This window comes from Mastomys coucha, unplaced genomic scaffold (assembly GCF_008632895.1).
Source record: "Mastomys coucha isolate ucsf_1 unplaced genomic scaffold, UCSF_Mcou_1 pScaffold6, whole genome shotgun sequence".
In the NCBI taxonomy this organism is placed as follows: Eukaryota; Metazoa; Chordata; class Mammalia; order Rodentia; family Muridae; genus Mastomys; species Mastomys coucha.
This window is the reverse complement of record NW_022196912.1, coordinates 125,722,026-125,746,649: the sequence shown is the minus strand read 5'-3', so window position 1 is coordinate 125,746,649 and position 24,624 is coordinate 125,722,026. Positions and strand designations below refer to the sequence as shown.

Below are 24,624 nucleotides of genomic sequence, written 5' to 3'. Positions count from 1 at the left end.
CACTAGCTATGCCCGAGCGAGCCTGCTCTGCAGTGGATGCATTCAGACCCAGAAAGCAGCAAGACAGTGATGGAAGGCACACTCTGAGGTTCCCAAGGCTGAGGGGAAAGAAATGTGGGCATCAGGGAAGGGGGCCCGGAGGCCAGAGACCTCAGTAGGGGAGTCAGTACTGCAGGTGAGTCATAGAGGGCAGATAGAGCTCAAAGGCAGGGCTGAGATAAGAGAATGTCAGGAAGGGACCCTGGGAACGGGAACCCAGGGTGGAGGGAAAGAACGTATAGAAAAAGCCGGAGAACAAACATTTCCCTCCCATGAGGGTCTCTCTATGCACACCCCCCAACCTCAAATACTACAACAGTAACAGCTCTGTGGTGGCTGGGCCTGATGGGGCTCTCCCAGGGAATGGGTGGCCTGATAGGGCCCTCCCAGGGAATGGATGGCCTGATGGGGCCCTCCCAGGGAATGGGTGGGCATTCAGTCAGCTGGCTTGAAGGTCAGGGAAGGGGAAGGGAAAGGGCAATGGAAAGGGAGCATGAGCTTTGGACACCCATGGTGAGAACGAGGTGAGCAGCAGAGGCAACCCCACCTGCAGACATGCCCACAGACTATGTGCTCCCTGACCAAAGCACCAAGGATGCCCCTCCTTCCCTTAGTGCCTGGACCCAGCCTGGGCTGGGAGGGGGTTGGGGGAAGCACACAGCTTTCGCACAGGACTCCGGAACAGGGGGTGCAAGTCATCGATTTTCCCTGGCCCCAGGTAGATCTACACAAAGTGGGCGTGCCTCGAGGACACTCTGCCAAGCCCAGAAACCGCAGATGGGGGTGACACGTGGAGGATCTGAAAACACATCAGGCGGCTCATAAAACTCGGGCCAACTTTTCAGTGTGTTTTCTAGAAGCTTTTTCACAGCTCCTAAAAGCTAGCTCCTGGGTGAGGTCCCAGGGAGCTCCAGACACCAAGAGGCCAGCACTGGGTAATGGACCCCTTTTTATTTCAGCTTTATCAGCTAAAAGTGATTTTACACAAAATGTGTCAGAGATAATTGCTCCTGGGAACGGATCCCAACCCAGCCGGCAACCAAAGGTAAACGTGCCCATTAATGATTAAACCTCCCATGTCTCCCAAGGAACAGAGCTCTGGAGCAGCCCAGAAAGGAGACCCCTCCCCCAGGGTCCTGGCAGGGGCCCAGGCGGCCCTGCCTAACAGGAACTGGTTCCTGCCCAGTGGGAATAGGGGACGATCCTCCATCAAGGGAAAACCAAACACTGTCTAATTCCAGCACCCTTGATGAGGAAAAACAGGTTTCTCTTTGTCTTTTGTAGAACAGCTCATGGCTGCCGCCAGTTTACACCTGCCTGAGGTCACGGTGAAAGTTCCGGAAGCAGAGAGACAGGTCCTGCTGCTGCCGAACTCCCCCGCTCCCCTCTCCCCCCCCACCCCCCTACCCCGCGCTAAAGGACCATCTCAAGAAAGGTCTCTGGGTACAGAAAGGGCTCTAGACATGAAGAAGCCTACAGCTGGTTATGGCAGACAACAGTGGAGGCTGGGTGGGGTGTGCACCTTAGTCACACGCTGGAGAGACAGCAGCAGGAGTTCAAGGGCACCCACCACTGGCCACAAAAAGAGTAGTTTACATGCGACCCTGGAGAAAGGGGTGCAGGAAGAGAAGCAAGGGAGGAAAGGAAGGAGGGAACGTGGGAGTGACATGAATCATGGGAGGATGCCCCCTTAGATGTAGTCAAGAGCTTCCAGACAGAAGGGTCTGGGTTCCTTCCATGCCAATGCTGCTACTTGTTAACTGTTTGAGACAGGGTCTATGTGACCCAGGCTGGTCTAGAACTCCCTAGGTAGCTGAGGATAGCCTTGAACTTCTGATCCTACTGTCTTTATCTCTCCAGCACAGGGACTACAGTAATGCTTCTCCTGCCATGAACTGCCATACTGGAGATCAAGCACAGGGCTTGGCGGACTCTTGGAAAGCATTCTACCAAAGGAACTACCTCCCAGCTCTCTTGAGTTTTGATTTTTTTAAAATATTTGTTTTAAGTGTATGCCTGTGCAGCACATGTGTTCATGAGCCCTCTCAGTTCAGAGGAGGCACGGATCCCCTAGAAATGGAGTTATAATGGTTGTGAGCCACTGTGGGTGCTGGGAAACAGAGCCTGGGTCCTCTAGAGGAGCAGTCAGTGCTCTTAACCATTTAGCCAACTCTCCAGCTCCTGTTGTTTTGTTTGAGACAGGTTCTCACTCTACAACCAGACTGGCCTGGACCTCACCAGAGAGCCAGTCAACTTTGGAACTCATGACAATCTTCTTATCTATGTCTCCTGAGTTCAGGGGTTATAGGTATGAGCTACCATGTCAAAGACTTTGTCATAGGATGTCACTTAGCCTCAGTTTCCTCATCTATACCATGGGGGCAGTACCACTGACCTCAAGGTCATCAGGAGGCCTACTGTAGTGATGCATGCCAAACCCTTAGTGGGGTAGATGCTGCCTCGTCATGAGCTCAGTCTCTGTGAACCGTAAGTACTTTGTATTACGATCATGACCAGAGAGGTCTGCTCTTTGTAAGATCCTTGTCCACCCTTAACCTCCTGCTGTGTCTTGGTGTTTGACTGTAGCTTGATGGTAGATAGGGTTCATGGTCAGTATTTGGGGCTGACCATGGATAGGTGGAAGCTGGACCATAAAAGCTCAACCATCATATAGCTTTTACATCATAGGGCACATTCCTTTCTTAGGTATCTATCATTCATTCACTCACTCATTCATTTTACGTGTTTGTTTTTAGAGAATGATCTTACACAGTCCAGGCTGTTCTTGAGCTTGCTCTGTAGCTGAGGATGACCTTAAACTGGAACCTCTGCCTCCCAAGAGCTGGGGTTAGAGCATGGGCTTACACCATGATGTATTTGTCAGTTCTTTATTTTGATTGTGGGGACAAAGCCAGGGCTTTGTGTATGCTAAGCACACACTCTACCACTAAGCTGTATTATCAGTCCCAAAACTGTACCCAAAGTGTAAAACTGGGCCGTTTTTATTAGATCACAAAGTCACATAATATGTCACTACTACCCAATGCCACCATTTTCATGGTGCAAAAGAAGCGCCCGCCACACCTGTTAGCACTCAGGCATGCTCCTCTCCACATGGTCCTCAGTGCCCGCTAACCCATTCTCTGTCTCTATGAATTTGTCTCTTCTGGATAACTGATATAAATGGTGTTATTAACTATGGTGGGTGGGTTCATTTGTTTCTGTCTTTGATAAAAATCTCCCTCCCACCTTCCAGCCCCTGGCAGGTTATCACTATGTAGCCCTGGCTGTCCTGGAACAAACTAAGTAGACCAGGCTGGCCTTGAACTCACAGAGACCCTTCTGCCTCTGCCTCGTGAGTGATAGAATTAAAGGCGTGCTCCACTACACCTGGCCAAAAACCAATTTCTGAAAGTCAGTTCTTCCTTCCATGCAGCATGCAGGTCACTGGGATTGAACTCCAGGAGTTGGGCTTGGCTGCAGGCTCTTTACCCCACAGCCACTTTTGTTTTGTTTTGTTTTGTTGACTCTCCCCACCCCCACCTGCCACCCCTAAAGTAACTATAAATAAATATTAAATGTCAAAAGGCAGCATACATTAGTTAAACTTCTGCTGAATCAGGGTGTGCATTGAGAAGGGGGCTCACCTTTCCATATATTATGTTTGCAGCTGTCCACCAGTCTTTCTTTCTAGAGTACCCTAATTTGCATGTCCTGGATCCTAACCTGGATCCTGGATTCTCCCTTGGACAAGTCTTGCCCTGTCTTCCCATTGAGAACTGGCAGAAGCTGGTGGTGTGTTTCCAACATGGGCTGTGCTTCTGGAAGCATCCTTTCTCCTTTAGTAAGTCTGGACATCCCAGGTGTAGTCTGTGGGAAAGAACAGACAGGCCTGGGCTGTGGCCCTGGCTTCCCTCCCGCAGGCTCTGCCCATCCACAGGTCTCTATCAGGGAATGACCCTCACTGTGAAAGAGTACCCCTGGGTTCTATGGAAGACCTGGCTGAGCTGGGCTGTATTGTTAGTAGCTACTGCAGAAATGCTTATCTGGCTACTCTAGGCCATCTTCCATTAAAAACCTGAAGCCTAGCCCGAGGGGCTTCTATGTCCAGCTGTCCAGCTGCTGTTCCCGCTTAGCTGGCTCTGTCCAAGAGGGATGAGGTGAAGGTAAACTGAATCCCTTCTTGAGGGAGAGGAGGTGAATTGTTGAGGGGAGACTGAGTAATGGGCTACAAGGAGGGTAGAGGCAGATAGCCAGCAGTTGGATAGGAGAGGAAAGCCAGGAGGCCCCGGTGGATTATTTAGTGATCCTACTCCACTTGGGTCCCGGAAAAGGTGCCCCAAGAAAAGCCCACACTCTCCTTATTGTTCATTGACTTCCAGTCCAGCACACGGATCAGAAGTGAAGGGGAGGCTGTGAGAGAGGAGGATCGTGGTAACAGGACAACCAGCTGGACAGAGCTGAAGGCCACAGGAAGGAAGTGTGGCAGACAGAAGGGGCTGCTACACTCAGGAGGCGGAGCCTGGAGCTGGTGCCACACTTCTGAAGGGCGGGCTCATACTAGCCACGCCCATGCAGGCCAAGTTCCAGGTCCTAGACCAAGAAAAGCTGGGCACCAATACAGACCCTAGGAAGCCAGGGAGCAAGACCTTTGGCCTAGAGTGCCTCCCACCACTTAACTCCAACCCCTTTCCCCAGTATTTAGGAAGAGGTATCCGAGGAACCTTTGAGGGCTCCTTCCACATACCCCACACCCTGTCTCTGCTTTACCACCTGGCTCTCCGTATCAGTGAGGCTTTTTCCCCAGGAGGAGACTCAGAACCCTGTATCTGACTTCTAAAGCAGGAAGAGAGACTGGTGGACAGTTGCAAACATAAGATAGGAACCGCTACGACCATCACAGTGGCTCCAACCACTTGCCTGCACATACCTGGCATTCTGCTTCATCAACAGCTGGTTCCTCTAACCAGCTAGTATCCAGGGGTGGCATCATCAGGAAGGAGGGCCTGCCTGCACAGCAGACAGTGAGAGCCAGTCACAAGCTTGAGGTGGGTAAGCTAGGAAGTCCAGCCATGGGTGACAAGCAGAGCCGACTACCGGGCACAGGGTGACCAAGGACTGGGACACAGAAGGTGATGTGGCCCTGGGGGGCAGCACAGGATTTCGTAGATAGAGTTCAGAATGGCGGCTGTCATGTTCTGAGGTGTAGAGCATTTGATAGGGTTCTGTGTGGAGCAGGAACCCAACTGACCAACCCTTGCCGACTCACATATGGTCAGGTCTCTGGGGACGGTCTAGAGCTGGGCGTGCGGTGGGCTAAGGGCCAACCAGTAGCTTCAGTGACCCTGGAGTGTTGATTCAGGACAGGCCTGAGATTCAAAGAGGTTAGAGGCCCAACTTGGTGTCCCACATACTTGTCTATCTGGCCAGGCCAGCTTCAGGTGAACTTCTGAGGCCAGACCTAGTGGAGGCATGCGGGAAGGGAGGTAAGCTTGCAGTGAAGGAGGCATGAGCTAAGCAGGCAGTGAGGGGAGGAGGGAGGAAGAAAAGAAGGGAGGAGGGGAAGAAGGAAGAGAGGGAAGGAGGGAAGAAGAAAAAGAGGGAGGAGAGGAGAGAGGGAGGCACAGAGAGCCTTAGAAGTCCCACATCTAGAAAAATATCAGCCTTCTGCTGTGACTCCTCTTGATGTTCAGGGATTAGAAGTAGAGACAAAGAGCCAGGAAGGAGCAGAAAGAAGGTCAGACCTTATCCTGCAGGCAATCAGGAGCCAGAGGGTTTCAGCATGACCTGATCCGATTTGGGGTTTGGGCAGGACGCAGTTGGACATTCCGGAAGAGTGGAAGGAACCCAGACAGAAAACCCAGTGAGTGACACCAGCGTACAGGAGTACAGTCCTATGCTTGGCAAGAACTAAAGGGATACTGCATAGAGTCAGGACCACAGAAAAGCTGTGGGGCCTGGCATACACCCAGGACACGTCCCCTGATGCTCACAGATGGGGCACACACACACACACACACACACACACACACACTTTCCTGAGATGCTCAGCCGAAGCAATGTTGCTGGACTTTCCAGAAGCCATCTGTGGAGACAGCCCCTTTGTGGCCTGGTGCCCAGGCTACTTCATCAGTCACCTAGACAGCTGGATTCCATGTGGAGCCAACTGCAGGGCACTGTGTCCTCCGGATGCCTCCCATGAGACCCTAGAATCTCACCTGTAGCTGTAGCTCCAGGAGTCTTCCAGAGATCCAGATCTCATTTGTGACTAAACCAAAGACCTACTTTAAGGCACCTCCTTGGCTTGCTGCCTGCTGATGCTCCCCTTCCTGTGCCACTGGTCCAGCCTCCTGGCCTCCCAGAGTCTTGGCTCCCTAGCTATGGATGGAGAGGGAAATGGCAGGTCTCTGAGGTCCTGCCTCACTCCCACTCCCTGAAGGGTCCCAGAGAGGTGCAGATAAAGGGGGAGGACAGATGTGTGCAGGAAGTTGCACTGTGACAGTGGGGACTGGAGGTCAGTAAGGACATCAAAATTGGTCCATGGGGTTGAAGAGATGGCTCAGTGGGTAGAAGTACTTATGGCTTGTGCTGGCTACTCCCCACCTCCTCCCCAGACAGGGTTTCTCTGTGTGGCCCCCCGCTGTCCTGGAACTCACTCTGTAGACCAGGCTGGCCTCAAACTCAGAGCTCCACCTGCCTCTGCCTCCTGAGTCTTGGGATTAAAGGTGTGCGTCACCACCACCTGATGTATAGAGTCATTTAAGAATAAGGAAACTTCAGTTGAGAAAATGCTCCCACCAGATTGGCCTGTGGGCATTTTCTTGATTGATGAATGATATGCCTCACTGTGGCAGTGCCCTCTGGGTTAGTGGTCCTACGTGCTGCAGGGTAAGCAACGAGAAGGGAGCGGTGAGCAGAACTCCTCCGTGGCCTCTGCATCAGCTCCTGCATGTCTTCCCTCAGTGGTGCACCGGAGCCTGACAGTTTTAAGCTGGAACAAACTCTTCTTCCTCAAGCCACTTTTGGTCAAGGTGTTTTACTGCAGTAACAAAAGCCTAGGCACTGCTCAAACATGAGGGCCTGACATCAGCTGTTAATGCCCACGTGACGAAGAAATGCCAAACATGAGGGCCTGACATCAGCTGTTAGTGCCCACATGATGAAGAAATGCCAGTGTGGCTGCATATGCCACACTGTAGCTCCAGCCTTGGGGGGGAGGGGGGGACAAGAGGAGCTTACAGTAGTGGGAAACCTTGCCTCAAAGGAGTAAGATGAAAACTGTCAGAGTAGGGCACCTAGTGTTCTCTTCTGGCTGCTACCAGCATATACACAGTCACATGTATCTGTAAACACACACACACACACATACACACACACACACACACACACGCACATACACACACACACACACACACACGCACACACACACATACACATGCGCGCGCACACACACGCACACATATACACACTCTATACACATGCAGGCATACACAGGCACACAGAGAAACATACACACATAGACACACACATGCACACATAGACACAGACACACTAACATATGCACACATACATATATATATGCATACACATATACACATACACACACATGTGCATGCACATATACACGCTCATATACACACAGACACACACATAGACACACAGACATGCACACATATACACGCACACATATACACACACATACACACACACGCACACACACACATATACACACTCTATACACACACGCACACACACATGCACACATATACACACACATGCACACATAGACACAGACACACTAACATATGCACACATACATACATACATATATAGATGCATACACACATACACACACATGCACACACATATACATGCTCATATACACACAGACACACACATAGACACACAGACATGCACACATATACATGTAAATACAGACATACATGTACATGCACACACACATAAACACATACATACAGGCACATATATTCACATGCACACACACATACATACAGATACACATAGACACACACACATGCACACATAGACACACAAACACACACATACACACAAACACACACACACATACATACATACACACACACACATGCTTGAAGGGTGTGACAGTACAGAGCTGGGGTTGCTACAATCTCCTCTCCCCCAGGCACTGTCTGGATGTCTGAATGAATCAAGTTGTCATTAGTAGCAGCTAGCAAACCGTGTGAAGTACAGAGGCCTGACATGCTGTAGCCTGCTGCCTGGCACTAGTCTCCCGTCCTCTGTCTACAAATGAAGTGACTGAAGCTCTGAGTTGTGTAAGTCACTGCTAGTGTTGTAGGAGTGTAGGCCCTGAGGGGCCAGGTGGGCAAGGTGGGGAAAGTCCCTCCTTGCAGCCTTTGGCAGTCCTCGGTCCCCACCTGGAACCTGAGAGTGAAGTCCCTTAGTGACTTGCCTTTCCACCCTAAACCGGTGCCTTGGCCTAAACTGTATACCCTTCCCTCTGCAAGCCCAGTGGAGTAGGGAGTAGAGAAGTAGGTGGCCCAGGGACGGCGGCTTAAGGAAGAGAGTGCCTAAGTGCGATCTTGAAGGCCAAGTTGATAATAAAGAGAACAGAGAATAAGCCATCAATGGCAGGAACAGAGGCTGGGGATGAGGCTATCAAGGATGTGATGTGGGGGGGTTGGTAGGGGGGGATGGGGGCAGGACCAGCTCTGATAGCCAGAGTAGGGACCAGAAGCCAGGAGCATGGAGAACAAGGAACAGAATAGATTCCATCAAACCTGCATTCCTGGGGGGCTGTGAGGCAGACCCTGGCAGGGGAGTGGGACAGGGTATACAGCAGTCGTTCTCAACCTGTGGGTCATGACCCCTTTGGGTCAACTAACCCTTTCTTCTTTTTTCTTTTCTTTTTCTTTTTTTTCGAGACAGTGTTTCTCTGTATAGCCCTGGCTGTCCTGGAACTCACTCTGTAGACCAGGCTGGCCTCGAACTCAGAAATCTGCCTGTCTCTGCATCCCAAGTGCTGGGATTAAAGGCATGTGCCACCACTGCCTGGCAACTAACCCTTTCATAGGGGTTGCCTAAGAGCATTAGAAAACACAGATGTTTATATTACTATTCATAATGGCAGGAAAACTGCAGTTATAAAGTAGCAACAAAAATAACTTTATGGTTGTGGTGGTGGGGTCACTACAACGTGAGGAAAGGTTTTAAGGGGTCCCAGCATGAGGAAGGTTGAGAACTGCTGGGAAAAGAGATCCAGGTACCACTTCCTTTTCTCGTGGAACTAACCTTTCTGGGCTTCACAGTGACCTAGCTACAACCAAGGCCATCAGCAATGGCCGAGAGGGCCAGAGGGACAAAGATGGAGGTAGCATATAAAAGAGCCAGTGCCACAATGAGCCTTTCCTCACTGCTGGCCAGCAGAGACCAAGGCCCCTCCGGGAGAAGCGCTTACTCTGACAGCCACCAAGCAGATTGCTCCTTCCTGGCCAGCAGGGCCAGGGCCAGAGCTTCCACCCCAGCTCCAGCGAATCCTCAGCCCACCTCCCGCTGCCTGGCACAGGCTGCACCCCTGGCCTTAAGCCAGCTTGTTTGATAGCAGAACCATAAGCATAGGAACCCTGGGGCTGCTGTGTGGCCTCAGATGGCAGCTGTGGGGCATCTCCAGGCCTCTGTGCCCACCCAGAGACTGCAGGGCGCTCACAGAGCAGAGGAGGAGGCAGCACATCTGAGAACATACCTGACAAGTTCACCCGGCCTTTCAGAAAGTCGCAAGGTGGGGGGAGGGGAGCCTTGACTTCCAACAGGAATGCTTTGCTCCCCCCACCCCCTTCCAAAGCTAGCCTCTTGGCTCTCCTTCAAGCCACTTCAGTGTGTTGGCCTCCTTGGGCACTGCAATGCATCCCTGGGCTTTGGAGACCGAATGTCATGTGACCCAGGGAAGATGCATAATCCTATCATATTCCCAGGGTTCCCTGTGAGGCCCTCTGCAGTCTATGCTCGGCATGCAGGCTGTGAAGCAGCCCCCATCCTTTCTGAGGTACCCACCTCTTCCAGGTTGCTTCTTCTGAGATGAGAGAAGCAGCATTGTTTCTAGAATGTTCCAGGAAGGAGGAACAGGTTCCAAGTTCCTGTCAAGAGCCCCCAAAACACTTGGCAGGTAGCTCAGAGCCACCCCAGAGGCCTGATTACAGAAAACACTAACATGGTGTTCCTGCAGAAGGCTTGCTAGGGTGGGCACTCCTACCACAATCACAAATCAGGACACACTAAGCCACAAAAATGAGAGCTGTTAGAACCCACAATTCCGTGGTCAGTGGCCTGGGTTCTAGGCCACTTCAGCCCTGTGGCTTCAAACAAGTTGCTTAACTCTCCAATTCTGGCTGCTCTATTCAATAGCACGATACCAATCAGTGTCTTCCTTTAGGAAACAGGGTTTCCAGGTTAGGAAGTAAGGGAACTAGGCCCCCGGTTAAAGTAAACAAACTGGGGCTGGAAATTGGCTCGGTGGTTAAAAGCACTGCCCGCCCTTCCTAGAGGATCTGGGTTCAATTCCCAGGGCCCACATCACAGTCCACAACTGTCTATAACTTCAGTTCCAGGGGACCCAATACCCAATTCTGACGTCCTGGGGTACCAAACACACGAGTGACATACAGACAGACATACAGGCATGGGAGGAGAAGAAAGGCTACGGAACTGCCTCTGAGAGGCAGAAAAGGGCAAGGGCCTGGTTTCCTGGACAGGCAGAAGGGCAGAGGTTCCTGCCCCTGAAACGCCTCCAGCAGGGCTCTGTGTACAGAGATGAAGAAGAGACACTACACGGGGGATTGGGAGAGGCAGCTGGTGAAGCCCAGCAGGTCCAACCCTAGGGCCTGTGCCTCTTGCTCTCTCCCTCGGCTGTACTATACTGGTCTGTCCTGGATGCTGCAGACACACAGGCCTCCAAACTCAGCTACCCCAAAGCTAACATGCCACCTTGGCTACCCTGGGAGGCTAATATAAGGAAATGACAAAGGGCAGAGGGCCCAGCCAAAGAGGAGAGGGATGCAGCATTCCTGGATCAGAAGGAGGGATCCCACCTAGTTGTCCTCATATGGGTCATTATCTGACTTACAGATCAGGTGGCCTTTGTATACCAGTGTGAAGGGATAAGGCATCGTCTCAGGAGTGCCTCAGGCATGGGCCGAACAGCTGCACTTCACACTCTTAATACCCCCTGTAAGCAAAGCCCAGTGGAGCCTCAGTGTGCATGCACGTGGCATGAGAGCTTGGATCACAGATGCCTTCTCTTTCTACTTCTGCCAGACTCCTGGGTGAGCTGTTCCCTGGGTACCCCAGGCCCCATCAGAGATGCACATGCAGCCCAGCCAGCCACTGCTCTCACAGATGGGAACCTGAGCATGAGTCAGAAGGCCAGGGGCAGACCCATGTGCCCTGTGTCTTCTCAGGATAGGACATGGACTTGGTGACAGAGTGACAAGGTGACCAATGCACTCATGACTCAGCAGGCAAACACAGCTGACCCACTTCCTGTCCAGACACTGAGATTGGGACCCCAGGCCGGGGAGGGGGGGAAGGGGCCACACATGAGAACCAGGCAGGCTTTCCTGCCCTGGAGGAGGGGTTCTTGGACACTGGGATTTGTGCCCGTACCTTGAGCACAGATCACAGCTGCACATTCATGATAAGCAGGCTAGTGTTCCAGAATATGCACCGTTAAATATCCGTTAGGGTATGGGGAGAGGGAGGCATTGTGCAAGAAAGGGAAGCTTTCACATTTCAGGACACTTGGTACTGATGGTGAGTCTTCCCTCCTGCCTTTAACTTATTTGGTATTGGGGACTGGGTATAGGGCCCTATGCACATTAGGCAAGCACTTTACTACTGAGCTAGACCTTGTCCTTTTATTTTATTTTTAATTACATTTATTTATGGGGAGCATTCCATGTTCTGTGTGTGGAGGTCAGTTCTCTCCTTCCACCATGTAGGCCTCAGAGACAGAACTCAGGTTATCAGGCTTGGAAGCAAGTACCTGAACCCATTAAGCTCACCAACATCCCAGGCCTTTTTTACTAAAAATTATGAGAAAATGTCTAAGTTGCCGTCTTAGACAGGGCTTCTATTCCTGCACAAAACATCATGACCAAGAAGCAAGTTGGGGAGGAAAGGGTTTATTCAGCTTACTTCCACATTGCTGTTCATCACCAAAGGAAGTCAGGACTGGAACTCACACAGGACAGGAACTTGGAGCGGATGCAGAGGCCATGGAGGGATGTTCCTTACTGGCTTGCTTCCCTGGCTTGCTCAGCTTGCTCAGCTTTCTTATAGAACCCAAGACTACCAGTCCAGGGATGGCACCACACACAATGGGCCCTCCCCACTTGATCACTAATTGAGAAAATGCCTTACAGCTGGATCTCATGGAGGCATTTCCTCAAAGGAGGCTCCTTTCTCTGTGATAACTCCAGCTTGTGTCAAGTGGACACCCCAAACCAGCCAGTACAGTTGCCTATGCTGATCTTGATCTTGCCCTGTACTTCAGGAAGGTCTTGAACTTGAGATCCTGACTCAGTTTCCAAGAAGTTAAGATTATAGTACTGTATGTCCAGAGCCAGCTCCCAACGACTCCCTCCTTTAGACGAGGTCAGACCTAGGGCAAGCACTCTACCACTGGGCTATAGCCCCAGCTAGAGAATGTCTGGAGATTCTTCTATCTTCCTGTCACATCTTGCTCTACAAAACCTGGGATGATGCATCCCTGCCAAATCCTGTTTGTATGGGTTCTGGAGACTCACAGTCAAGACCTCCTGCTTTAGGACAAGTGCTTAGCACAATGAGCTTTGCCCTGGCCTTCTCCTTTGTAGGACAGAGTCTCCCTGTATAGCCCTGAAATTGGTGGCAACCTTCCTACTCCTGCCTCTCAAGAGCTGGATGACAGGCACGAACCACACCCAGCTTGCACTCACCAGTTGAATGGCTATTGGGTTATTTCCATTTGGGATTGTTGTTATAGCCCAAGATGCTAGGTCTGGCTGTGAGTGGTTTACTGCTCAAGGGTTAAGTGAGGAACAGCGGGTGCGAATACACAAGCGCATGACTTAATACAAGAAAAGACCTGGCTGCTTATGACAGGGATGAGCCGGTTTGTGTTCCTGTCCCCGTCTAAGAGCTCCAGAGGCTCAGCATCCTCACTGGCTTGCAATGTCCACGCCTTAGTCATTCTGGCCTGAACTACAGCCGTGAAGACGACAGATGACGACACTCTGTGTTCATTTGTCATCGGTCGCTATCTCTGCTAGCACACGTTCAAGATTTTTTTCTCATTTTTTATTGGGTTGTTTGTCTTATTATTGAGTTACAAGTCTTCTTTATACCCTCTGGGTACAAATCCTTTATTAGGTTTGTGTTTTTCTGTCTTGGAAGGTTGTAACCAAACTCCTAATAAAAACAGCAACAGCGATACCAATAAAACAAAAAACAAAAAACAAAAACAAAAACAAAAAAACCACTACCACAGTCTTCTCTGGGCATCAGCACCAATCACTGCAACTGCTGCCTTTTGAATGGCCGAGTGAGCCTTAGGGATAGCAGCTTTCAGGGAGATCCTTGTGGACGTTTACCACTAAAACAAGCCAGTTTCAAGACGGCAGGGTACAAACTAGCCTGGCAACGTGGCTCACTTCTGTAACCACAGCATTCAGCAGGTGGAGACAGGAGAACTGGGAAGTCAGGACCAGTCTGGATTTCATGATAAGCTCCAGGGTCCTGTGTTGAAACAAAATAATCACATAAACAAACAGTACCAAGCAAAGCAACCACACGCAAGAGGTAGCTTTCTTTCTCAATCAGAAACATCTACAGGGCTGGCAAGGTGGCTCCATAGGTAAAGGCAGGCACTTTACTGCCAAACAACCCCAGTTTGAGCCACAAGACCCACATGGTAGAAGAAGGAGAAAACACAGTCCACAAGATGTTCTCCGACCTCCACAAGTGTGCCCTGGTACATGTGCCATCCCAATGAACCAACCCACACACACATGGATAAGTGACTATTTTTTTTAAAGGAAGGAAGGGCTTTCCTAGGGGAGGGTTCAGCTTGTCTTTCAGGGGAGTGCCTCCGTTTATTGCAAAGGCTTACTTATTACCTTCAGTGTGACACTTTGTTTCTTTTTCTTTGGTAGCATATAGTCCAGGCAGCCTTGAAATGCTGGCGATCCCCCTGTTTTAGCTTCTCAGGTGCTAAGATTAAAGGTACCACAGCCAGGAAGGCCCCCCTTTTAGTTGTTGGGGTGTTTACTGCCACTGGCTTTGAAACATGCCGAACAGAAACACTGACAGTGTACCTTGTTTACCAATCACCCATATATCAATCAACTAGATGTTCTGCATGAACAAAACACGTTATATAAACAGAAACTGTCTGTAATTTGTACCAGCAGTGACTAGTGTTTCTCCGGGCACAGTATCTGAGTATCACCTTAACCAAACATAAAGGGGTAGAAGTGTCTGCGGAAGAGGGCGAGTGAAAGGGCTCAGTTCTCAGCGGCTGTAACCAGCAGCTAGCCAATCACATCCCCCTACACCCCGTGCTTCTTACAGAACCAACGGCCTTGACATAGTAGACAAGTACTCTGTCTCCTAGTCACACCCACAGACCTTTACACGTTTTTATTTTATGTGTAGGAGTGTGTTACCTGCATTTGTGCCTGTGCACCATGTGTGTGCAGTGTCAGTGGAGGCCAGAAAAGGGTGCTGGAGCCTCTGAAACTGAAGTTACAGTCCCCTGTGAGCCAGCTCGAGTGCTGAGAACTAATCTCGGGTCCTCTGCAAGAGCTCCATATAGCATCTTCCCTCCCACCTTCCTTCTTTCCCTTCCTTCCTTCCCTCCCACCTTCCTTCCTTCCCTCCTTCCCTCCCTCCTTCCTTCCTTCCCTCCCTCCTTCCTTCTTTCCTTCCTTCCCTCCCACCTTCCTTCCTTCCCTTCCTTCCTTCCTTCCCTCCCTCCTTCCTTCCCTCCCTCCCACCTTCCTTCCTTTCCTTCCTTCCTTCCTTCCCTCCCTCCCTCCTTCCTTCCCTCCCTTCCTTCTCTCCCTCCCACCTTCCTTCCTTCCCTCCCTTCCTTCCTTAAGATTTTTTTTTTGTTTGTTTTTTTGAGACACGGTTTCTCTGTATAGCCCTGGCTGTCCTGGAACTCACTCTGTAGACCAGGCTGGCCTCGAACTCAGAAATCTGCCTGCCTCTGCCTCCCAAGTGCTGGGATTAAAGGCGTGCACCACCACCACCCGGCTAAGATTTATTTTTAATTGTGCACCGATGTATGTGTGCAACTATGTGCACATGCATACAGATGTCCACAGACACAGAAGTGTCAGCCACCCCCGGAGCTGGAGTTATAGTCGGCTGTGAACCACCTGTGTGTGCAGAGAGCTGAACTCAGGTCCTCTGCAAGAACAATCCATACTTCTGACTGCTGTGCCATCTCTCCAGCCCCTCTCCTCAGGTCCTCTGCAAGAACAGTACATAATCTGACTGCTGAGCCCTCTCTCCAGCCCCTCTCCTCAGGTCCTCTGCAAGAACAGTACATAATCTGACTGCTGAGCCCTCTCTCCAGCCCCTCTCCAGCCCCTTAATTTTTTTTTTCTTTTAAATAGGATCATGCTAGTTAGGGACTGACACCAAACTTGCTCTGGAATCTGGGTAGATCTTGAGCTAGAGATCTTCCTCCCTTTGTCTCCAGAGAGGCTGAGGCCATAGGCTTGTATTTGGATAAATAAATATATCTCAAATGGGAAAACCAAAAAAAGAACAGAGTAAACATAAGACGTAGAGATATGAAGATAAAACAAACAAAAAAGCCTAAAAGAAATTCAAAGAGGCTCCTGGGGCACATGACTCCATGGGTCTGAGCCTGTAGTTTCTCACTTGAAGTTTGTATAGTATCTATCTTGTTAAAAAAAATACATATACATATATATATATATATACATATTTAACTAAATTAACCACGAGTGTTAGTTACTTTTCTTGTTGTTCTGACAAATTGCCCAAAGAGCAACTCCAGGAAGGAAGGTTTTATTTTGCCTCCCAGGGTTCAGTTGTTCACGGTGAGGAGGGTGTGACCACGTACCCTTCCATCTCTGCAGTCAGGAAGCAGAGCTGGATGAGCATTGCAGTTGGAAAGCAGAGAGATGAACATGGTACTCAAGTTCTCTTCAGCTTCTTGCTTATTTTGGAACTCGAGCCCATGCATCAGATGGCCAGCCAGACCTACATAGTGAGACTCTGGCTCAAAAGGAAAAAATAAGAAAGTGAAGCAAGTGATGTCCTGTAACCTCATGTGTGTGTGAGTGAGTGCATGAGTATGTGAGTGTGTGAATGTGTATGTGAGTGTGTATGAGAATGAGTGTATGAGTGTGTGTGTGTCAGTGTGAATGTGAATGTTTGTGAGAGTGTATGGGTGGATGTGTCTGTGAGTGTATGTGACAGTTGTATGTGTGAATGTGTGTGAGTGAGTGTGTGTGTGTGAATGAGTATGTGAGTGAGAATGTATGTGAAAGTGTGTGTGAGTGTGAGTGTCTGAATAAGTGTGTGAGTGTATGTACGTATGTGAGAGTGTTGTATGTGAGTGTGTGTGAGTGTATGTATGAATATGTGAGTATGTGTGTGAGTATATGTATAATTGTGTTTTTGAAAGTGTGTGAATGAGTGTGAGAAAGTATGTGTGAGTGTGTAAGTGAGTATATGAGAGTGTTGTAAGTGTGTGTATGAGTATGTGATTATGTGAATGAGTATGTATGTTAGTATGTGTGTGAGTATGAGTATGATTGTATGTGTGAATATGTGAATGAGTGAGTGAGAGTGTAAGTATGAATGAGAGTATGAGTGTGTGAGTGAGAGTGTGTGAATGAGTATATGTGAGAGTGTATGTAAGTGTGTGTGAGTGTGCATATGTGAATGAGTGTGTGTGAGAATATGAGTGTGTGAGTATGTGAGTGAGAGTATGAGTGTGTGAGTATGTGAGTGTGTGTGAGTGACAGTATGAATATTTGTGAGTGAGAGTGTGAATAGGTGAATGAGTGAGTGTGTGAGTGTGTAAGAGTATGAGTGTGTGGGTGATTTGTGAGTGAATATGTGAGTTGTGAGAGAATATGTGAGTGAGTGTGACTGTGTGAATATGTGAATGAGTGAGTGTGTGAGTGTATGTGTGTGTGTGTTAATGAGTGTGTGTGTGTGAATGTGTGTGTCTTTAGGAGGGAGAAAGAAGGAGGGGAGGAAAGGAGGAAGGGGGGAAAGGCTCTGGCACACTGTTTAAACTCAGTAGACCCGTGCCCTCCATCAGAGTCCCCAAGGGACACTAGCTACCTTACCCGTCCTCACCTGGCTGGGTTGGCAGAGCTATGCGGAGTGTGTGGCTTCCCTTCAGTGTCCCTGGGAGGACAATGCTGTGCCCTCTGGCTGGCTTCAGAGGCGCTTGCTGCTTCAGCATCTCTTCTGCTACCAGTACAAACTGCCGCAGTTGGCCTCACTGTGTCTGACATCAGCAGGGCCAGCTGCTGTCTCTGGCATTGGCAAAAGGGACAGATCGCCTTGTTCCTGAGCGTGCTGTCTGTGCAGGGGAAGTGAGTGTGGGCGACGAGGAAAGCAGGCACTGTCATTCAGCTAGTGGGGGTGTGTGGAGGTCAAGCCACTGGGCTGCACACTCAGGGCTGCCAATTATGCAAACGAGCTGTGAGGCTAGAGACCCAGGACCTCCCTGAAGTGCAGGGGCACAGCAAAAGCCTTTGAACCCTCACCATAAGCCATGCCTGCTAGTATACATAATTCTGACAAAAAAAAAATCCCCAGGTAGATACTACTGTTGCCCATTTTACAGATGGGCAAACGGAAGCAAGAACAACATATAAATAGCTCAAAACATTTTTCCTTAGTTTTTCGAGATTTGGTCCTACTATGTGGACCAGGCTGGCCCAAACCCCATGATCTTCTTGCATTAGCCTCCTAAGTGCTGAGATTACAGATGCTTGCCCCAGCATCCAGCTTGATAACCTCTTGCTACATGTTATTACAAAACAGATCCCAAGCAGGCTCATAAAACAACGTGATGCTGTACAAGGAGAGGACAGGAGGCACTGAGAGCCAGTCTTGGAACCTGACCTTCCAGCTCTGGTTGTACCTCCCAAATAGCCATCTCCTCTCTGTGAAACAGAAACACTCCATAGAGTCATACTGACAGGTAAATGAGGTCAGATCTGTCCAGCCACCTGGGGCCAGCAAATGACACTTAACTCAAGGTTAAATCTCAAACACACACACACACACACACACACACACACACACACACACACACACACACGCCAATCAAGGGGTGCTCAGTTTGCCTTAATTCAACAATCTGAGAAACAACCCTGAAGGACCAGATGAAGAGCAGCCTAGCCAGGGCTTGGGGGAGGTCCCGGAATCTTCCAGACACCTTTCAACCAAGACAGCGAGTGGAAGGACACTCACCATCCTCCGTGGCCAAAGCCAAGGTTTCTATGACAAGATGGTCACCCAGGGTCCACAGAACAGGGGCAGAAGCCAGTATCTGGCCTGCTTCCTTCCCCTTAGACCTCTCCCCTCCACAGCAGTGGGCACTTGACCCATGGAGAATAGTATCAGAATTGCAGGTGACGGGAGGCTGGGAAGGCCATGGAGAGTTGAGGAGAGATGGGGGCTGGGCTCCCCATCTAGGAGCTTAAAGATAAGCAGAGCCTGGATGCTGGCAAGGATCTGAGCAGGGGTGGGCCGAGGACTGGCAACAGTTGTCAGCAGTTACGGGGCAGCCCTGATGCTTCTCTGATGTAGTCAGATGTTAGGGAGCCAGGATTAACATAAAGGGAAGGTCCCCGAAAAGGTAGTCATCCAGTGTCAGAGGTCCCCTTCTTCTTAGTTTCCTCTTCCCTCTTCATTTTTCTACCTACCAGCTTCACCCCAAGGTTTCTGGGTGTGGGTGCTGGGGAATCCCCTACCTGCCATTCACTCACTCACTCACTCACTCACTCACTCATTCATTCATTCACTGGACATCCACTCTCCTCTGGGTACAGCTCTCAGGACTGAGGATCAAGGCATCATTATCCTCCCACCACTTGCATTCTAACAGGGCAAAGAGCAATGAGCAATGCATGTAATAACTTTTTGAATAAGATGTTATATTCCTTGTGTTGTGAAGAAAAAGCACAGCAAAGTGTCTCCACACTCCTGGCAGCATTTGTGAAGAGCTGCTGGGCTCCTGGCCTCCATCAGCCTTTGGGGGCAGCGTTTGTGAAGAGTGCTGCTGGGCTCCTGGCCTCACTCAGCCTTTGGGTGCGGCCATGTGGATGGGTCAGAGATGCCTAGGGTGGGTCTCAGTAACCTAGGAGCTTGCAGGAAATGCAGATTCTCCAGATGAAAACTCGTGGATTGGACATGCAGCATCCTGGTGCTTCTGAATGCTCAAGATGGGGAAAGGTGGGCTTTGAGGACACGGACACACTGCTTGTTCTACACAACATTTGGGGGATTGTGAATTTGTAGGTGGGCCAGGGGCTTATCCTAGTTCAAACTGTTAAAATAAATACCAAGCCAGGCGTGGTGACACATATCTCTAATACTCCAGTACTTGGAAGGCAGAGATAGGATACTAGAAGATCAGATCTAGCCTGGATTACATGAGAGCTTGTCTTGAAAACAAGACAGCCAGATGTGGTGGCACATGCCTACAATCCCCGTGCTCAGAAGGCAGAGGCAGGAGGATGATCAGGTCCAGCAAGCTCCAGTCCAACAGGGCTGTAAAGTGAGACCCTGCCTCAAACAAAATGCAAACAAGAAAATACATAGCATAAACTGGGTCACTTTTGTTTTGTTTTGTTTTGGTTTGGTTTTTTGGTTTTTTTGAGACAGGGTTTCTCTGTGTAGCTCTGGCTGTCCTGGAACTTACTCTGTAGACCAGGCTGGCCTCAAACTCAGAAATCTGCCTGTCTCTGCCTCCCAAGTGCTGGGATAAAAGGCATGTGCCACCAGCGCCCGGCCATAAACTGGGTATCGTAAGCATAGCAGAGATTAAATATCAAGGTGCTGGTGGGTGTGAGCTTGGCAAGGGCCTCCTTTCTAGTTTGCAGACACCAAATTGTCTCTGAATCCTCACATTACAGGAGGATTCCTTGGCTTCTCTCCAGTTTCCCCCTTAAGGACAGTATTTCCACCTCTCATGAGGTTGACACTCTAACCACCTCCCAACGCCTCCCCTGTAATCTGAATTCAGGGTAGGATTTCAACCCTTAATTTTGGGGGGTGGTGGTACAAATGTTCAGTCCATGCTGGACCTGATGCCAAATGTACTTGAACTATCAACTTGGGGCTTGGAGGCTACAGTGCTGTCGTTTGGATCTGGAAAGTCCTTCGACTGCTTGTGTGGTGAAGGCTTGGTCCTCAGTGGCTGGGGAAAGTGGGAGGCAGTAGGACCGTTAAAAGACTGGAAGGAAATCATAAGGGTATATTCCTGAAGGGCACAGGGACCTCAGCCTGCCCCTTCCTCGGTGTTTCCCTCCCTCCACTAAGCCCTCCCACAATGATGTGTTTATTGCCTTCCCACAGGCCTGAAAGTAGTGAGGCCAAGTGACTGTGAACTAAAACTCTGAAATTGTTCATTAAAATAAATGACTGAGCTGGCTGTGGTGGTGCATGTCTTTAACCCCAGCCCTGGAGAGGCAGAGGCAGGTGGCTCTCCAGTTCAAGGCCAGCTTGATATAAATATTGAGTTTCATATAAGTTCCAATAAATAAAATTTTAAAAAATAATTGGGTGCTTTAAGTTTGCTTTTCTGAGGTATTTTGTCACATAACAGAAAATCCTACAGCTTAGCTTTGGTTAGGAGTACTTGAGGGAGAGGTGAGGGGGAGGAGGAGGGCAGAGAGGGAGGGTAGAGGGAGACGGGGAAGAGAGGAGGAGGAGCCAGGCGGTGATGGCACATGCCTTTAATCCCAGCACTTGGGAGGCAGAGGCAGGCAGATTTCTGAATTTGAGGCCAGCCTAGTCTACAGAGTGAGTTCCAGGACAGCCAAGACTATACTGAGAAACTACTGAGAAACCCTGTCTTGAAAAACCAAAAAAAGAAAAAAAAAAAAAAGAAAAGAAAAGAAAAAAAAAAGAGGGGGAGGGCAGAGGGAGCGGGTAGAGGGGGAGGGGGAGGGCAGGGATGGGGGAAGAGGTGGCACACTAGGGAATGCAAGGCCATACTACTGGACTAGGGTTGTCAGAGAGAATCCTGCAATGTAGCTTAAGGGGTGTGGGGCATTGAAGCAAGACTGCCACATACATGGGTTCTGCAAGAGATGCTACCTTGTCACAGAATGCCCTGTGACAGGCATGGATGACATAGTGGTTTGCTTGTAGCAAAGGAGCCTTGTTATGCACAGTTGCTCCTATGAAGCAAAAAGACTGCCCCAGGAACTCTCAAAGAACAAAACACGCAGAGGTCCCGATGCCTCCGTCATCTCTGCTCTCCTGGACTGCATCCAAGAACTGAGTTGGTATCCATCAAGGTGCCCCGGTGGGAGGTCAGAATGGGGCTAGAGAGCAAATCAGAAGATGAATCTGCCTTCTACCAGTGGATCACCACAGTAGGTCTGCATCAGTCCTCTCAGGGCTAGCCTTCTCTCACTGGCTCTCTCTTTCATTCTCTGTCCCTCTAGCTCTAGAAGTGGAAGTGGTCTTGTCGAACAGGGCCAGGATCCCTCCTCTGCCTTGATGCCCACTCCCACTCTCTCTATAAACCTCTCCTTGGTAAATAACACTCCTGGAATTCCCCTCATTTTCAGGAAGCCATCTGTTTCCCACAGGGACCCTGACTGACCAGAGAGCACCGAGAATAACAGCGGAAACTAGAGGTTCCTGGTATAGGCTCAGGGCAGAAGTGAAAAAAAAAAAAAGTCAGGAAAAACCTGCAATAGAGGTGGCAAAGAAGGCACAGGTGAGGCTGGCACACCCGTGGGGCATAGCCCCTGATGGTATCTAGTGCCAGGGCACAGAAGAAGTCAGAAATAATCCAAGGAATGACCTAGTAAAAGCAACATCCAGACCTAGCTCTGGCCCCTCTTCTCCCACGGTGGGGGTGGGGGCTGGGGGCTGGGGCCAGAGGCTAAGAACTGGGACAATAAGAATAGTTCCTCAGCTTACAGAAGATACCCTCCACCCTCCACCCCCTACCCCCACCCCCAAACATGCCTTTGGCACCTGGAATGCCCAGCCTGCACATCAGGCATGGGGAGAGGGAGCGGGGTATGCAGTGCACGGCTGCAGAACTGAACCAGTCCCTGGGCTGCTGGTTTGAACGCTGTTCCAAGTAGGATCTGCTCTGCAGCCCTGGATGAGGGGCAGGGTCTTCCTGGCTCTGGAGAATAAATGGTCCCCACTCCATCTGCCTCAGGCCTGTCGGTCAGCCTTCATCCCTCATCCCAGAGGGACAATGTCAGAAGGCCTGTTTGCAGACATGCAAACCTCTCTGGAGTGTAGAGCCTTGTGTGCCATCTCCTGGCGGGAGTACCCTGTTGACCCTCAGCTCTAGCAGTGCTATGGTTTCTCTGTAGTGTCGTTTGTTCATTTGTTTTCTGGTGGAGACAGCAGCTCGCTGTTTGTTAGACATACCTCTGTGCAGGCACCAGAGTCAGCAATGGATACATGAGACCCCTTCAGAATGTTCAAGATAGTCACGCGTTGATGCCAACCTCTCTCTCTCCCTTTAAAATACAGTTTTACTAATTAAGAATTTTATTCGATATATTTTGATTCCATCCACTCTGCACTCCCCCCCCAGCTCCTCCCAGATCTACCCCCTACCTTACCAGCCCTTCCCTCTTTCTTAGTAACCCACCACGTCCAATGCACACGGCCCATACTCATGAGTGTGGTTATCCAGTGGGGTCTGATCCTACCAGGATCTACACTAAAGAAAATTGTCTCTTGCAGAAGCCATAACTGTCAACAGCTCCTTGGAATGTTGACCGGTTTGATCTTGTACAGGTCTTGTGCAGGCAACCATTACTGTTGTGGGTTCATGAGTACAAGGTTCTGTGTAGACACTGTTTCTGTCTGGTCCCAGCCTCTGGCTCTTCCAAGATGGTCACTGAGCCGTGTGTGTGTGTGTGTGTGTGTGTGTGTGTGTGTGTGCATTCATATGAGTGTGTGCATAAATGCATGTGAACGTGTGTGTGCATATGATACGTGTGCCCCATTTGTGGCTAATACTTATTCTCTGAGCTTGAAACAGAGGTGCATTTCTTCATTAACCTCTCTATTGCACAGACACTTCTCTGATGAGTTCTCACTGGGTCTAGAGATACAACTTAGAGGCCAGCTTGATACTTTGGCCATCTTACTTAGGGTTTCTGTTGTTGTGCTGAAACACCATGACTGAAAGCAACATGGGAAGGAAAGGGTTTATTTCAGCTTCCAGTCACATCCTAGCCCTTCACTGAAGGAGGCCAGGACAGGAACCTGGAGGAGGGAACAGAAGAAGCTGTGGAGCTACTTACTGGCTTGTTCTTACTGATTTGCTTCTTATTGGCTTTCTTATTTTTTCATTTCTTATACAAATCAGGACTACCTCCCCAGGGGTGACACCACCCACTGTGGGTTGGCCCACCTACATCAATCATTAACCAAGAAAATGCACTACCGACTTGCCTATAGGAAATCAGATGAAAACATCTTTTCAATCAAGAGGAACCAGCTCTGGCTCCTTTTTCCCAGATGAATCTAACTAAGCAACAAACAAACAAATAAATAAACAAAAACTAACCAGGACAGCCCCGTTTAGTAGAATAATAGTGGCTGGTTCATTCCCGGGCCTGTGAACTTCCTTCCATGGGCTCTTGGCCAGACTTAAAAATGCCAACTTTGCTGACTTCCTTCATACAGACTCTTAATGCCCACAGGAGAGGTGAGGGAAGTGTGGTTCACAGGCAGTCTCTGTGAAAATTCCCTGGAAGCCGAGGTGGCAGAGAGTTCCTGTCCCCTTTGTCCCTCTGCCACCCTAGCACACACTGATTGGGTTCGATGTGGCCTGACTGGCCACTGTGGTAGAGGAGACCAGATCCCCAGGGTTTGAAGAGTTTTGTTCTCCCAGCCCCTCCCCACCAGTCTCAGGGCTGTGGAAGGAGCTCAGGCTTACAACTTACAGTGCTGGGTTTGGCTTCCTGTTTAGGAGTCCACTTCTGGTACAGGGAGGTTAAACTGGAAGTCAGAGGTGAGTGCTGAGAGGAAAGGGGAGGAAGCCGCTGTGAAGCTGTGAAGCGGTCAGCCATGGTCAGCCATGGTGGGGCCACTGCCCAGGCTGGCTCCTGATGAAGTGAGGGCAGGACTGCAGGTTTGAGTGCAGGTTCATGCTGGACACAGGAAGGAGAGGCCTGAACTGTGGAAAGTATCAAAGCCTACATTGTCATCACTGAGCCTCCTCCTCATCACTGAGCCTCCTCCACGACATCTGCTCTCCACACCCCAGTCCCCAGTCCCCAGTCCCCAGTCCCCAATCCCAACCCCACAGTCCCCACCCCAGTCCCCAGT

General features: G+C 50.0%; 1 long non-coding RNA gene across 1 annotated transcript in view; it reads right to left on the bottom strand.

Moving 5' to 3' along the window:
- Positions 1-13,478: 13,478 nt before the first annotated feature.
- LOC116080943 overlaps positions 13,479-24,624 on the bottom strand; it is a 17,621-nt gene continuing 6,475 nt past the window's right edge. Inside the window, exons 2-4 of the long non-coding RNA XR_004114687.1 lie at positions 24,240-24,472; positions 22,708-22,799; positions 13,479-13,809 (exon numbers count right to left, since the gene is read on the bottom strand). This is a non-coding gene — a long non-coding RNA (uncharacterized LOC116080943). The remainder of the gene's footprint in view (positions 13,810-22,707; positions 22,800-24,239; positions 24,473-24,624) is intronic.